Genomic DNA, 13,081 nt, shown 5'->3' with positions numbered 1-13,081 from the left:
GAGTACTGTGGCCGCTCTCAACCAACACAGCCTCGACCCGCTGGGCTCCGGTGATACTTCCGCCTCAGCCTTCCGAGTAGTCGGAATTACAGGTGTGCACTACCACGCCCAGCTGATTTTTTATTTATTGTAGAGATGAGGTCTCACCAAGTTGCCCAGGCGGGTCATGAACCCGCGGGCTCAGGCAATCAACTCACCTCAGCCTCCCAAAGTGCGGGATTACCGGCTGAGCACTGAGCCCGGCAATTTTTAGTTCTCTTAGGAATCATCACACTACTTTCCATAGAGGTTGAACTAGCTTGCACTCCCAGCAACAGTGTAGAAGTGTTCCCTTTTCTCTATACTCATGCCAGGATCTGTTGTTTTTTGACTTATTAATGATAGCCATCTTTACTGTGGTTAAGTGGTATCTCATTGTTAGTATTCATTTGCATTTCTCTGATATTCAGTGAGGCCGAGCAACTTGGCAAGACCTCATCCCTACAATAAATCAAAAAATCAGCTGGGCGTGGTAGTGCGCCTGTAATTCCAGCTACTTGGAAGACTGAGGTGGAAGGATCGCCGGAGCCCAGCAGGTTGAGGCTGCAGTGGCCGCTCCCGGCCAGTCTGGGTGACAGAGTGAGACTCCAACTCAAAAAAAAAAAAAAATATTAAAATTGGACTCCAGTCCCTTCTGGCTTGCAGTGTTTCTGGAGGTAAATCTGCAGTGATTCTGATAGGTCTTCCCCAGTAAGTAGTCTGCTCTTTCTCTTTCCTGGTTTTTAGGATTTTTTTCTTTCATGCTCATTTTGTGGAGGAGATTACTATGTGCCTAGCAGATGATTTTATTTGATACTTTACAAGGTTTTCTGAATTTCTTGTGCTTGGATGGCCTCCTCTCTGCAAGATGTGGACGTTTTCTTGAATTACCTCATGGAATGCTTGTTCCGTGGTGTTCTCTGTTTCCCTTTCTGCTTCAGGGGTACCAATCAGGCATAGGTTTGCTCTTTCCACATCTTTCAGAGACTTTGCTCCTCCTTTATAAGCTTTTTTCCTTTTTTTCACTGACTGGGTTAATTTCATATTTTGGTCTTCAGACTCTGAGATTCTTTCTTCTGCCTGGTTGACCCACTTCCTAAGCTTGTTACTGTGTTCTTAATTTCCAGGATAAAGTTTTCCATTTCCATTATTTCGGAATGGGTTTTTTTGAAATTGGTCAACTTCAGGTCGGGTGTGGTGGCTCATGCCTATAATCCCAGCACTGAGGTGAGAGGAATGGGTTCAAGACCAGCCTGGGCAACTTGGCGAGACCTCATCTCTACCATAAATCAAAAAATTAGCTGGGTGTGGTGGTGCGTGCCAATAGTTCCAGCTACTTGGAAGACTGAGGCAGAAAGATTGCCTAAGCCCAGCAGATCGAGGCTGCAGTGGCCATGAGCATGCCACTGCAGTCTAGCCTGGGCGGCAGAGTAAGACTCCAACTCAAAAAAGAAATTGGCCAACTCCACTTTTACTTCCTGTATAACTTCAGTGAGTTTCACTTCTAGTTTCTCTTGGTTCCTGTTCATTTTTGCCATCCAAACACTGATTTCTGTAGCTGTCATCTGGGGCAGATCTTTCTGGGGGATTTCCATTTGTGCTCTGACAGCTTTTCTGGGCAGTGTGTCTTTAGAGCTCTGAGCACTGTCTGTATTTTTCCATGGATTTTTCCTCATTTGTAAAAAGGCCTCTCTTTGCTCTATAATTCCTCTATTGTTTTGTTGGTCTGAAGCTATTCAATTACCCACTGTTCTAGGGTCCTTTCGGTGGTTCAATGTATGTCACTCTGAGAGAGGGAGGGGCATTCACTTCTGCTCCTTGCTCCACCTTGTGGCAGGTTTCTGTTGCTGTGGATTTTCTCTTGCTGCTAAGCTGGTTGGACCAGCTTTCAGCAAAACTCTGCTTCTAGCACTTCGAAAGCACAGTTGGGGGCATGCAGGGGTCTCCCATCTGTTGTTTGCAGTTTATTCATGTGGCTCCCTCCCTGTTCAGGTCTGCACTCTGCTCTTAAAATAGAGTGAGTTGTCTGCCACAGAGGAAGTTGCAGGCTTCACCCTGTAAGGACACAGCGTTTGGAGGTGTTTTTTCCTATCTAATGAGGGAGATGGTCACTAGCTGCTGGCGGTACACGTTAGCCAGGTTCAGTCTGCAGGTAGGCCCTCCCTACCTGTGTGCCACCCTGGTGGGAAACCACACTCAGGGAAACTGACCCAGTGTGGAATTTTTTCCCATTCTGCTTGGACTGTGGTTGCCTGCCACTGTGCCCTGCCCAGGACTATTCCTGCCTGGGACTGGCAACCCACACACGGCTGGGAGGGGATGAACCATCCCAAAACATTTTTGGCTCACTTATCCACTTTCATCTGCCAGACAGGGCTTTTCTTGTCCCTAGATGAGGAGATTTCTAAGTATTGAAGGAGTGGCTTGGTTCCTTGAGTGGCTTGCTCACAGTAAAATGTGAAAGGAGACAGATGAACTGAAGAAGGTATTGTTAAGAAAGACAGAAACAGAATTTGAAAATTTGTAAAAATTTTGAGCCTATTCGTATTGCAAAAAATGAGAAATACTTGTTTGGAATAGAACACTAAGGGTATAACTGAACCACTATTTGATAAAGAGATCATGGTGGGGCCAGGTGCAGTGGTTTATGCCTATAATCCCAGCACTTTGGGAGGCCGAGGTGAGAGGATTGCCTGAACCCATGGGTTCGAGGCCAACCTGGGCAACTTGGCAAGACCTCATCTCTACAATAAATCAAAAAATTAGGCGGGCATGGTGGTGTATGCCTATAGTTCCAGCTACTTGGAAAGCTGAGGCTGAAGGATCTGAGCCCAGCAGGTCGAGGCTGCAGTGGCCAGAAGCATGCCAGTGTCCTCTGCCAGTGACAGAGTGAGACTCCACCTCAAAAAAAGAAAAAAAAGATCATGGTGCAACTCATGAACTTCATCAGCTACCAACAGATGCCACAAATAGAGATAAGTTTATCCAAGCAAAGACAGTGCCAGTTTGATCCAGTGGAGACAGAGAAAGTGGGATGGAATGAAGAAAGGCTGTCGGATGTATTGAATTCTACGAGATGGGACTATAAAGCTATTCAGCCGCAAACATGCACTGTTACTCAAGAAAGAGGAAGACACACAAAAGGCAACCTAGAGATGATCAGGGCTGCCTCTCTGGTTTTGGAGGACTTGGATGCCCCTGCCCAGTGCCTAGATAGGTGGGGGTGGAATAGGGGTGTTGCTCATGGAAAGAAGTGTGGGCAGGGCTGCCATGCCAGTGGCCTGGAGGGCTGAGCTTTGAGCCAGAGAGCATTATTCTGGAGACTTACAATCTACTGAGATTTGCCTCACTAGGTGTTGGCCTTGCTTGGGATTTGCCACCCCTTTCTTTCCCTTTCTCCATTTTGGAATGGGAATGGCGATGGCTATTCTATTCCTGTCTCACTGTCATAGCCTGGAAGTACATAACTTGTCTGGTGTCAAGTGTTCGTAGCTGGAGAGGATTTTTTTCTCAGGGTGAAACTGACCTCTAGCCTCACCTATACCTGATTTAGATGATATTTAGTTGAAACTTTGGACATTAGATTTGAGTTGATGCTGGAATGAGTTAAGATTTTGGGGGCTGTTGAGATGAAATGAATGTATTTTGCCTGTGAGAAATACATGAATTTGGGGAGAGGGGGCAGGGACAGAATGTTACAGCCTGAATGTGTCCCCTTAAAATCCATATGTTGAGGCCCCAACCTCCCATGTGATGGTGTTTGGAGATGGAGCCTTGAGAAAGTAAATAGGGATAAGCGAGGTCGTGAGGGTGGGATGGGTCATGCCCTTATTCATCTCCGGAGAGCTTGTTGTGTCTCTCTTGGCCATGTGAAGACATGAGGGGAAAATTATCAACAGCTAGAAAGAGCCCTCACCAGAACCCATGCTGTTACCCTGATCTCAGACTTCCAACCTCCAGAACTGTGAGAAACTATCTTCCCTTTTTTGGGGGGGGGGGCACCCAGGCTATGGTATTTTGATATGGCCGCCTGAGCAGGCTAATGTAATAAGTATGTTTGTTAAAAGCCAAGGACAAGCTGGGCTCGGTGGCTCAGCCTGTAATCCCGCGCCTTGGGAGGCTGAGGTGAGTGGATTGCCTGAGCCTGTGGGTTCGAGACCCGCTTGGGCAACTTGGCGAGACCTCATCTCTACAATAAATCAAAAAATCAGCCAGGCGTGGTAGCGTGTGCCTGTAGTTCCAACTACTTGGAAGGCTGAGGCGGAAGGATCACCGGTGCCCAGCAGGCGAGGCTGCGGTGGCTGGGAGCGGCCACTGCACTCCAGTCTGGGTGACAGAGTGAGACTCCAACTCAAAATAAATAAATAAATAAGAGCCAAGGACAACCAATCAAAAAAGACTTAATGGGAAGACTGATTTAACATGTATCTGTTATGGGTGCGCTATATAGAAAATACAGTTTGCTTTTCATTGAAGATTTACCATGTTTGTCATGTTTGTTCACCGTGGTTGGCGTTTAAATAGAGGAATTTAAATTCCTCACATTTGGGCTTCCCACTATATCAACAGTGATGGAAATATTTCACCCTCCTGGTTCTTTTCCCTTTCATTTGCAGGTCATAACATTCTTATTCTGCCCATCTAGTACACACAAACTGGGTAGAGTCATGTCAACTCTGTGAAAGTAGGGGCAACCACACTATCAACTTTACAGTCTTTCTCAGCTTCAGGGGAGTAGCTGACCAAAATGCCGTGACATATCCACTGACCTTCTAAAGACAACCTCAGAGAGGTAAACCAGAAGAGCTAGAGCTGAAAGAATATGTGTGTGTGTGCAGGCAGGGGGGGGAGGATTGAAGAAAAGACAAGGAAGATGAGAATCTAACAAAAAGGGGAGAGGGGTAAGGAGGCTTAGAATTTTACATATTCCTTTAACCCAGGAACTTCACCCCTAGGAATTTATCCAAAGGAAATAATTAGAGATTTATGTAAAACTACACTACAAAAAAAGTTAATCCTGGTGCTGTTTATAAAAGTGAAAATCTAATAATAGTATGAAATACCATGCAGCCTTTTAAAAATGATGCTAGAGACCGGGCACAGTGCCTCAAGCCTGTAATCCCAGCACTCTGGGAGTCCAAGGCAAGAGGATTGCCTAAGCTCAGAGGTTCAACCAGCCTAAGCAACATGGCCAGACCTCGTGTCTACAATAAATTAAAAAATGAGCTGGGCGTGGTGGCACATGCCTGTGGTTCCAGCTACTTGGAAGGCCGAGGCAGAAGGATCACTTGAGCCCAGCAGGTAGAGACTAATTAGTACGACTCCATCTATTTTTCTTTTTTTTCAGTTGGGGTCTCTCTCTGTCACCCAGACTGAAGTGCAGTGGCACACTCAAGGTCACTGGAGCCCCAACCTGCTGGGCTCTGGTGATCCTTCCGCCTCAGCCTTCCAGGTAGCTAGGACTACAGGCATGCACCACCACACCCGGCTAATTTTTTGATTTATTGTAGAGACGAGGTCTGGCCAAGTTGCCCAGGCGGGTCTCAAACCTGCTGTCTCAGGCAATCCACTCGACCTCAGCCTCCCAAAGTGCAGGCTGATTACAGGCTGAGCCACCGAGCCCAGCCTAGAAATTGTAAACACTGTTATTATTGTCATCATCATTATTTTAGCTAAACTTTTTTTGGGGGGACGAGTTTTGTTATGTTGCCCAGGCTGGCCTCCAACTCCTGGGTTCAAGCTATTCCTCCACCTCAGTCTCCCAAAGTACTGGGATTGCAGGTGTGAGCCGCCATGCCCAGCTGACATTTTAATACCTAAACGTTTTTAAAAGAAATAAGGCAATGGGCCAGTTGTATTTTGACCCAGATTGAGCAATTTAAACATGTATTGCTCAAAAGAGTAATTAAAGATATCATGGGCCACCAATCTGCTTCAGACAAACTGTTAATACCACTTTTTAAAAAACTAAGTTGAGGTTCGAGACCAACCTGTGCACGTTGGCAAGACCTCATCTCTACAATAAATCAAAAAATTAGCCAGGTGTGGTGGCGCGTGCCTGTAGTTACGGGTACTCGGAAGGCTGAGGCGGAAGGATCGCCGGAGCTCAGCAGGTTGGGGCTGCAGTGGCCTTGAGTGTGCCACTGCACTTCAATCTGGGTGACAGAGAGAGACCCTGACTCAAAGAAAAAAGAAAAATAGATGGAGTCATACTAATTAGTTTGTCATTTCCACAGTATACCAGGAGTGCTGTGAAGGTTGGAGCTGGTGAGGTCCGAGAGGCTCCCAGGACAAAATGGAGCATTGCCGAGGGAAGGAGTGGACGATGAAGCAGCAACTCAAGTGCAGTCATGGTCACATGGCAGGGACACGGTCTGAGAGATGAGATGGCTCGTGAGGCGATTTCACTGTTGGGCAAATATCGTAGCGTGTACTGACCCACACCTGGACAGTGTGGCCTGTTGCTCCCAGGCTACAAACCTGTATAGCCTGTAACTACTCATACTGTGGCGGTTGAGACACAATGGTATTTGTATACCTAAACATAGAAACGGTACAGTAAAAACACGATATGAACGTCACCAAGTGACACCCCTGTACAAGGCACTGGCCATGAATGATCGGGCAGGACTGGAGTTGCTCTGGGCAAATCAATGAGTTGAGGGGTGGGTGCCTGTGAAGGCCTAGGATGTCACTGGGCACTGCTGTAGACTTTATAAACACTGTGCACTTGGGCCATACTACATTTATAAAAAAACATTTTTCTTTTTTCAATAATAACTGAAGCTTACTGGAACCTTTTCCATTTGCATTTTCTTTTTTTTAGAAATGGGATCTTGCTATGTTGTCCAAGCTGTCTTGACCTCCTGGTCTCAAACTTCTGGTCTCAAGCCATCCTCCTGTCTCAGCCTCCCAAAGTGCTGGGATTACAGGCATGAGCCACCTCACCCACCCTCATCTACTTTCTATTTTCCAGAGATTTTACACAGTTTCTGGACCACTGACCCTTTTTTTCAATGTTGCCATGGCTTTGTTGTTTGTACCACTTTCCTGTTCTATCACTGAGATCCTAAAAAGAGAGAGGCTGGGCACAGTGGCTCCCACCTATAATCCCAGCACTTTGGGAGACTGAGGTGAGAGAATTGTCTGAAACACGGGTTCGAGACCAGCCTGGGCAACTTGCAAGACCTGATCTCTACAATAAATTTTTTTAAAAAATAGTTGGGCATAGTGGTGCATGCCTGTAGTTCCAGCTACTTGGAAGGCTGAGACGGAAGGATCACCTGAGCCCAACAGGTGGAGGCTGCGGTGGCTATGACTGTGCCACTGCACTTCAATCTGGGTGACGGAGACTCCAACTAAAAAAAAAAAAAAAGAGAGAGGTAAATGCATGTGCTCATTCAGTTATCTTAACTGGAAGTCAGAAAAGCACACTTCTAAAGGGTTTTTTAAAAATATTTTATCATAAACATCTTTTAAATGAATTGTATTATTATTATTTTATTATAAAGATATGGGGTACAATTCAGGGTTAGGTATACAAACATTGATCATGCAGGTACCCTAGTTGATGAGGTATGCCCCTGCCTCCCCTAGCAGTTTCTCTCAACTGCCAATCTCACCCCCCACCTCCGGTCCCCTGACAGTTTCTCATAACTGCCAAACGCTTTTTTATAGTATTAAATGATTTTAAAAGTGTTTTATTCAGTTCACCTAAAAGCAATTTCTTATATGGCCACTAGAGGGTACCAAAGGTCTGGAGTTTAAGGAGATTAATGAGGCATTAGAAATTTTAGAACATATATGGAAAATACGTTTACTCTCTTAAAACTTGCCATTCTAGTAGACTGGATTACTGTTCTTACTTTTCTCATTTTCAAACTCCTTGAATTAACCCGCTTTAGCCTTTTGCCATCAGACTTATTCCCACCCCTCCGTAAACTTGTTCGGTGATAGTGAGCCCTCATTAGCTACAGGTGAATCACATTCCAAGCGTTTATGTCAACTGTTTACAAAATGGAGTATGTTTTTCTATTGAGGGAATATTATAAATAGTCAATGATGCTGAAGTGAGTCCATGAAAAACTTAAATGGAAAAAACACAGGTTGGTTTTTTAAAAGTAGTTTTAAAATTATTTTTACAAAGAATGAAAAAACAGTCACAGAAAATATTTGCAAAAGATGTATCTGACAAAAGAGCATTATCCAAAATATGCAAAGAACTCAACAGTAAGAAAATCACCCGATTAAAAATGAACCAAAGACCTTAATAGACATCTCACCAAAGATAATATACACATGGCATGTAAACTCGTGTAAGCTAGGAAATGCAAACTAAGTAACAGTGAGGCAGGGCCCGGTGGCTCACGCCTATTATCCCAGCACTTTGGGAGGCTGAGGTTAGAGGATTGCCTGAGCCCATGAGTTGGAGACCAGCCTGGGCAACTTGGTGAGACCTCACCCCTACAATAAATCAGAAAATTTAGCCAGGCATCGTGGCGTGTGACTGTAGTTCCAGCTACTTGGAAGGGTGAGGCAGAAGGATTACCTGAGCCCAGCAGGTCGAGACCAGCCTGGGCAACTTGGGGAGACCTGATCTCGACAATAAATTTTTTAAAAAAATAGTCGGGCATGGTGGTGCGTGTTAAAATTCAGAACACTGATAACACCGAATGTTGGTGAGAGCGTGGAACAGTGGGAATGCGCATTTATTGCTGGTGGAAATGCAAAATGGTACAGCCACTTTGGAAGAGAGTTTAGCAGCTTTTACTAAACTAAACTAAATGTAATTTTAGCATATGAACCAGCATGGCGCTCCTTGGTGTTTACCTAAAGGAGTTGAGAACTTAGGTCCACACAAAAACCTGCACGTGGATGTTTATAGCAGATTTATTTATAATTGTCAAAACTTGGAAGCAACCAAGACGTTCTTCAGTGGGTGAATGAATAAACTGTGATACATTCAGACAATGGAATATATTTAGTGCTAAAAATAAATGCCTAACAAGCCAAAAGAGACAAAAGAAGCTTAAATACACATTACTAACTGAAAGAAGCCAATCTGAAAAGGCTACACACTGTAGAATTCCAACTATACAACATTCTGGAAAAGACAAAACTATGGAAACAATAAAAAGATCAATGATTGCCAGGAGTTAGAGGAGAGGAAGAATGAATTGGGTGGCGCACAGAGGATTTTTAGGGCAGTGAAAATATTCTGTATGTTACCATAATGGTGGATACATGTTATGAAATATTTGTCCAAAACCATAGAATATACAACACCAAGAGTGAAACTTTTTTTTTTTTAGTCAGGTTCTCTTTTCTTTTCTTTTTTTTAATTGGAGTCTCACTCTTTCGCCCAGGCTGGAGTGCAGTGGCATGCACGGCCACCCCAGTGTTGACCTTCTGGGCTTTATTGATCCTTCTGCCACAGCCTTCTCAGTAGCCCAGAACTACAGATGTGCGCTACCATGCCCAGCTATTTTTTTTTTGAGTTGGAGTCTCACTCTGTCGCCCAGACTGGAGTGCAGTGGCCACTCCCGGCCACCGCAACCTCGACCTGCTGGGCTCCGGCGATCCTTCCGCCTCAGCCTTCCAAGTAGCTGGAACTACAGGCGTGCGCTGCCACGCCCAGCTAATTTTTGATTTATTGTAGTGATGAGTCTCACTACAATAAATTTGTTTACAAAATGTTCATCACAGAGTTATTTTATACATTTATAAATAGAAACAACCTCAGTGTCCAACATTGGCAGGTCTCGAACCCGCGGGCTCAGGCGGGTCTCGAACCCGCGGGCTCAGGCAATCCACTCACCTCCGCCTCCCAAAGGCGCGGGATTACAGGCTAAGCCACCGAGCCCGGCTTATTTTTTATTTTTACTGTAGAGACGAGGTCTCACTAAGTTGCCCAGGCTGGTCTCAAACCTGCGGGCTCAGGCAATCCACTCGCCTCGGCCTCCCAAAGTGCTGGGATTAAAGGCTGAGACACAGAGCCCGGCCTCAGATTCTCATTCCATCACCCAAGCTGGAGTTCAGTAGCATGATCATGGTTCACTGCAGACTCAACTTCCCGGGCTCAAGCAATCCTATCCCCTTAGCCTCCCCAGTAGCTGGGGCTACACGCATGCACCACCATGCTATGTTGCCCAGGCTGGTCTTGAACTCTGGGCTCAAGCAATCCTCCTGCCTCAGCCTCCCAAAGTACTGAGATTACAGACATGAGTCACCCAGCCCCGCAAAAGTTACCTACAAGGTCTGACAATCAAGTTCGTGAACTTGCCACCATGAGCTTACATTAGCAGCACTGTACAAACAACTCGGTGAAGTTTCATAACCTTGGTATATCAGTGTCTCACAGCTGTGTTGTGTTGACGTGTGGCAGTGTGTTGACATGTGGTGGTGTCTTGCTGAGTGGCATTCATTATTATTGTGACATGTTTTTGTGTGCCATCATGAGACTGTTAGCATATAATTCAGCATGGCACTCCTTGGTGTTTGCCAAGGAATTAGAGCAATGAACAAACATTATATTTCTTGTTATACTTGGCAAGAGTGGAAGTGAAATCAGGGACATGTTAGTCTAAGTTTATGGGAATGATGCCATGAGGAAAACAGCAGTGTAGAAATGGATTTGATGTTTTTCTGAGGGGAGCAAAAGCATCACTGATGAAGAGAAATCAGGAGAGCCAGTGATGAGCAGAACTGACTAAAAGATTGCAAAAGTTTGTGAATTGTGCATCAAAATCATTGACTGACCGTGAGAAGCATAGCAGACCAAATAAACATAAACAGAGAAGCAGAAAAATCTTAACTGAGAATCTTGGCTTGAGAAAGTGTGTGCAAAAATGGTCCTGAAGGAGTTCTTGCATCATGACAATGCACCAGCTCTCACAGCACTGTCCATGAGGGAGTTTTTAGCTAGTAAACAAATAACTGTATTGGAACACCCTCCCTACTCACCTGACCTGGCCCCCAGTGACTTTTTTTCTTTACCCAAAGATCGGAAATATCAAAAGGAAAACATTTTGATGACATTTAGAATATCAAGGGTGATATAACAGCTCTCATGGCCATTCCCAAAAAAGTGTTCCAAAATTGCTTTGACAGGTAGACTAGGCACTGGTGTCAGTGCATAGCTTCCCAAGGGGGGGTGCTTCAAGGGTGACTGTAGTGATATTCAGCATTGAGGTATGCAGCACATTTTATAGGATGAGTTCACAAACTTAATTGTCAGACATCAAATGCAATAAAAAGAGCATCTCTTTCTTCCCTACCCCAAGTCACCCAGCTCCCTTCTCAGGAATTAACCACTCCTTGGTTCCTTGCATATTATTCTGCACATAACTTATACATATATGGAAACTTACATCATTTTTAATGGTTGTTAAAATGCCATTAAATGAATAGACCATGATTTATTTAACCCAATGTTGGACACTGAGGTTGTTTCTATTTATAAATGTATAAAATAACTCTGTGATGAACATTTTTGTAAACAAAACCTTTGCCCATACATTACTATTTTTCTAGGTTAGGTGTAACAATGGGATCGCTGCGTCAAAGTGTATGCTTATTTTGACTACACAAACCCACATCCAGGAAAAAGAGCACTTGGCTCCTCCCTCAGAGCAAACAGAGACCAGAAAGCAGATGTTTTTGCCCAAGAAAAGCAGGATTTCATCCAGCCCTTCTCCCACACTGACAGAGTCTAAGTGAGGATGAGGTGGAGTACTCAGAGACAGGAGATGCTATTTCCCGGCTCAAGGAGCAGGCATGTCCAACCCGCAGCCCACAGGCCATATAAGACCCAGGACAGCTAGTAATGTGGCCCCATGAATTTTTTTTTCTTTGAGTTGGAGTCTCACTCTGTTGCCCAGGCTGGAGGGCAGTGGCACGCTCCCGGCCACTGCAGTCTCGACCTGCTTGGCTCAGGTGATCCTTCCACCTCAGCCTTCCAAGTAGCTGGAACTACAGGTGTGTGCCACCACACCCGGCTAATTTTTGGATTTATTGTACAGATGAGGTCTCGCCAAGTTGCCCAGGCTGGTCTCGAACCTGCGGGCTCAGGCAATCCTCTCACCTAGGCTTCCCAAAGTGCTAGGATTATAAGTGTGAGCCACTGTGCCCAGCTCCCACAAAATCTTTTAACCTCATTTGTTTTTTAGTTTTTATTTTCTCCGTAACCCCATGCTTAGTTCCATTTTTGAAGTTCACAATCACGCCTTATTCATGACATTGCTTTTGGTAGCACACACATTTTGAGCAGCTGTTTTCTTTTCTGTTTTAAAACAGAAGTTTATTAGAGAAAGAAGAGAAAAAGAAAGGGAGACATGCCAGAGTTGGCATGGGCGAAAGAAACTGCTGTGAGCACCTGTTTTCAATTATGAAGCACACGAAGAGCAAAATTCCAACAAATATTTCTCTCGGGCACCTTGAGAACTTAACTAAGAATTGCAACCACTTCCGTCAAACCAGACATTGATAGATGAGTTTTACAAAAACAAGGTCAAATTTCCCACTAGCTTTATATTGTTCTCTCTCTCTCTCTCTCTTTTTTTTTAAACACAAGTGGAGCCTCACTCTGTTGCCCAGGCTAGAGTGCAGTGGCACACTCACGGCCACTGCAGCCTCAACCTGCTGGGTTCAAGTGATCCTTCTGCTTCAGCCTTCCAAGTAGCTGGAACTACAGGTACACGCCACCATGCCTGGCAAATTATTTGATTTGTTGTAGAGATGAGGTCTTGCCATATTGCCCAGGCTTGTCTCAAACACATGGGCTCAGGCAATCTTCTTGCCTCCACCTCCCAAAGTGCTGGGATTACAGGCTTGAGCTACCACACCCAGCTGGTTCTCATTTTTCTAAAATTTATAATAAAAATGTAAAAGTTTTATGATGTATATACATCATAAATCTTGTGATCTATAATAGTTATATTATATAACTTATGTGCGGCCCAAGACAATTCCTCTTTAATTGATGCGTCTCAGGGAAGCCAAAAGTTGGGACACCCCTGTCCTAGAGTTCAATGCTATTAGAGACAAGTACCACTGGAATCTGAGG

The sequence above is a fragment of the Carlito syrichta genome, unplaced genomic scaffold (assembly GCF_000164805.1).
Source record: "Carlito syrichta isolate Samal-C Ts95f unplaced genomic scaffold, Tarsius_syrichta-2.0.1 Scaffold312196, whole genome shotgun sequence".
Lineage (NCBI taxonomy): Eukaryota > Metazoa > Chordata > Mammalia > Primates > Tarsiidae > Carlito > Carlito syrichta.
Note: the sequence above shows the minus strand (reverse complement) of the source record.